Here is a 4,112-nt window from a genome sequence, read left to right on the forward strand (position 1 = left end):
AATGAAATCTTATGTGTCAACTATTCACATATCAATATAATTAGATGGAGTGTATAAATATACACAATTGCAAATTATAAAATGAAATAATAAACCATTTTAAAAAGTAAGATGAATAGTATAGCTGTATATAGGTGATGAGATGAGAACTTGAGATAGACATTGCAAAAACTTCTACTACAAAATTAGTATCCCTCAAAATGAGATATATATTATTTAATAATTAAACTACTTTTTAATAAAATTTTTTGTTTTTATGATTACATAAATATAGATGTCCAAGAATTTATATATAGTTTTTTTGGTAATGTATAGTAATTTATAAAAGCAATCCACATAAAGCGTTGAATTTGGAGCACAATTTGTTCCACAATTGCAACCCTAGACCATTTCAAGATAAACCCTTAGTCCAAGGTTGTCTGGGGATATTTTAAAGTCCAGAGACTATGGGCGAGATAAACAATAGTCCAGAGCTATTTTCGAATTTCACTCTTTTTTTAATGAAATTGAAAAAAGGAATACTCTATTTTGCTTCCATCAAAAACAGTAATCTTTTATTAACAATTACTCCTAATCACAACAAATGTCAATTTTATCATAGCCTCGATCATTTTAACACAATTACTTTTAATTATGATGATAATAAATTTTAGCACAATAGTAATATCTTGATGAAGTTGGTAATTAATAAGGAACTGTGACACAAGTTTTTGCCTAAAAATACCCTCTCTTATTAGGATTTTACATTTGTTTGTTTTTCTGAAGGATTTTACATTTGTTTGTTTTTCTAAAATCAGAGTTTAAAAAATAGTAAAAACATTGAGTGTAGCATATGATATAGTAATATAATGTGATTTTTTACAGTAGCGATCGAAAATAATTTTATTATATATACCAATTTTCTCGTCACTGGCGATGATTTGATCGCTAACCATGAAAATTGTTTAGTTCAAAAATTAAAATAAAGAATCAAACTATAAAGAGCATACTTAACTCTTTAAAATATCATTGCATACATTGTAGGGTAAGTGCATTTGAAGGGCCAAAATTTAGTCTATTAAAATGGCTATGACTTCCAACTTGTTTGTAGATATAATGGTAGATTGAGGCCCACGAGCACACATTATAGCATACTAGTAAATTGATAAAATAAAAATAGACCACTTATCTAGTTTTTTTAACAAACTAATCTTTTAAGGGGGGGGCATGAAGATATAGATTGTTTTTTACAAAGTCTTATTCAATTTAAATGCCGAATAAAATCATAACATAGCAAGTCTCACTTGTATATTGTTGGGTTACAAACTTATCTCACATCGGATGAGTGGGGTAAGTTGGAATGTGTATATAATTCATGTCCAATCTCAATTAGTTTGAGGCCTTTTGGGAGTGACTCAAAAACATCCAGCCGTGCGCTTGACCCAAAGCGGATAATATCAAACTAATGTTGCAGTCGACGATCCTAACAAGTGGTATCAGAGCCAGGTGGCTTTGGGTCGGGCCCATTTTGTGTCGACTGCGTTCCCGATGTGGTCTTGGTTTGAGGGGAGATTTGTTGGGTTACAAACCGTCCCACATCGGATGAGTGAGGGAAGTTAGAAGGTGTATATAATTCATGTCCAACCCCAATTAGTTTGAGGCCTTTTGGAAGTGACCCAAAATAAATCCGTGCGGGCTTGACAAAGCGGATAATATCAAACTAATGTTGCAATATCACTTGAGAGTTTGAAACTTTAAAATTGAAAATATATATTCAATATTATTGAAGGCAAAAGAGATTATTACTGCTCACATGCAAAAAAAGTCATAACAAATTCTATAAAATATCCCAAAAAATACTTGCAATTGTGCTTTGTCTAACCGCGGCAATTTCCTTTACCAAACTTATTTAACACATTACTACATGTAAACATAAACGTAAAAATACAAGTCATAATTGTAATTTAAAGCTTGTTCAAATGATTACATCCAAAACATTACGCAAATCCTACATCTTTTATTGTATGACTAATTATAGTTAATGAGAAATTCCACGCTTGAATGATGGCAAAAGAGATTATTGCTGCTCACATGCAAAGAGTCATAACAAAGTCATAAAATATCCCAAAAATTACTTACAAATACATATGAATAAATTATGTGTCTTTTGAGTCTTGCAAGTTTCAACCAATAATTTGAAATGTATACATATCTAAATCATCTATACATCATTTGAACTAATCATTGAATTTCAAAATTATCAAATACTCCCTAAATTAATTCACCATATATTATACATATGAAGTTAGTATAATCTCTTTCTTGTCAACCATATAATAGTAGTACAATTAGTTAATCACAATTTATTTTTTTAATATAGTAATTGTAATAAGGTCAACTTCTAGCCCGATGCAATTTTAGAGCGAATATTAAATCGTGAGCTTTCAATTCTTTTTTAATTCTCGTATAAACGAATTTTTAGTAAAATAAGTAATCTTTTATATTCTTCAATGAACAATAAGAATAAATCAAATTTTCATAATTTAATTCAAAATTTGTGAATTAGACTAAAATTTATTCAAATTTCTTAGCTGGTTATTGTGATGCAAGAAGAAATATACGAGGAAACGACAAATTCCACCTTAAATTACATAAATAAAAGTAGAATTATGTTCATTTTATTTGGTCTTTTTTAATTTTGGGTTGTTTATTGAGTATGACTCTTTCAAGATTAAATCTTTAATTTATCCACATTAGGATTTTCCCTGATTTCATTTGGGCTAAATAAAAACCTGAGCTTCTGGGTTAATTCAGGTAACTTTTTCCATTTTATTCAATAGCTGCGTTGCTTGATTTTCATTTTTGGGAAGTTTTCCCCCTTTTTTTTTGCTTGATAATGATGTAGATGTCGTTCCAAAAATAGCAAGTCTTCTGATAGTAGTGATTTCAACTTTGATACACTCTTCAGAAATGGGTGATGATGAAATCCTTGACTTAGTTCTTGCAAAAATCAGGTTTTGAAGTATGAATTTGGGGATATAAGTTGAATAATAGGTGTTTAGAAATTGATTTTTTTTTGTTAATATAATAACCTATACTATAATTAGATTTGATTTTGAGGAATGTGATGGAGCTCACTCATATAAATGGTGAGGGAGAAGTTGAAGAGAGTGAAGCAGAAGGGGAGTTTTAGGCAAAACCTATTCCACCAATCAAATTACTGTTTGTGAGGAAAAAGGCCTACATTTTTGATGGGATGGGAATTACTTCAACAAGGATGGGATCTTGTGCAAGGCTCAGGCAAGAGTTTTGTTGGTATCATGTTGAGCTCCCAAAGGGGAACCATAAGCTCTCCCAGTTGGCTCAGCATCTCATCGATGCCCTGTCCCCGCCCTAAAGCTCCAGGACATCCTCTCCCTCATCAGCAACAGCCCATTTTTGTGGCCACGTTGACGGTGCTCTTGTGTTCAGAGTTAACTCTCCCGGCCCTGCCTCTAGCAAATTCACCTTTAGGATTGCAGCTAGGGTCACTGAGATTCAGTCATCACGGTGTCGTTAGGGCGCGTGCCTAGGCTGGGATTCTCCCCGGCAAATGAGTCTTTGCTGTCGGAAATTCCCAATTGTAGAGAGTTCGAGTAATGGAAGTAGGACTAGTGAAGGTAGGGATAGAGGGGGGATTGTGATAAGGGAGCATGTGCTGGATTTTCTGCTGACGAATCATTCGGAGGAAGCTGATAATCCTGTGCCTAAATCTGTCGCGGATCTTGTGGTGCACATCATCGATACGCACGTGGATCACCTTCAGGATGTCGTGACCAAGCTTGAGATTGAGCTGGATGCGGTCGAGTTAGAGATGGACAGAGGGTACAGCACATCCTTTAACTCGGCTTATTTATGCTTTTTTGGTTATTCTCGTGCTATGTTTGAGGGGGTGGGTCGGACAACTTTCTTGATTTACACTGCTTACTTGTAGTGCCGTTTTGGAGTCTTGCATGTGTTATCTTCTTGATGAATTTATGTGTATTGTGATGATCCTATTGAAATTTTTTTTATTTGTACTTTTCTTACCTTGTAAATTTAACAGGCGGTTTCGTGGAAAAACATATTATTAGTATCTGTTACCCCATCAGTAC

The 4,112-nt window shown here is 33.3% G+C and overlaps 1 pseudogene; it reads left to right on the forward strand.

Annotated features, from left to right (window-relative positions):
* Positions 1 to 3,256: 3,256 nt before the first annotated feature.
* Positions 3,257 to 3,952, forward strand: LOC121788752 (annotated as a pseudogene).
* The last annotated feature ends 160 nt before the right edge of the window (positions 3,953 to 4,112 follow it).

The sequence above is a fragment of the Salvia splendens genome, unplaced genomic scaffold (genome assembly GCF_004379255.2).
Source record: "Salvia splendens isolate huo1 unplaced genomic scaffold, SspV2 ctg1134, whole genome shotgun sequence".
In the NCBI taxonomy this organism is placed as follows: domain Eukaryota; kingdom Viridiplantae; phylum Streptophyta; class Magnoliopsida; order Lamiales; family Lamiaceae; genus Salvia; species Salvia splendens.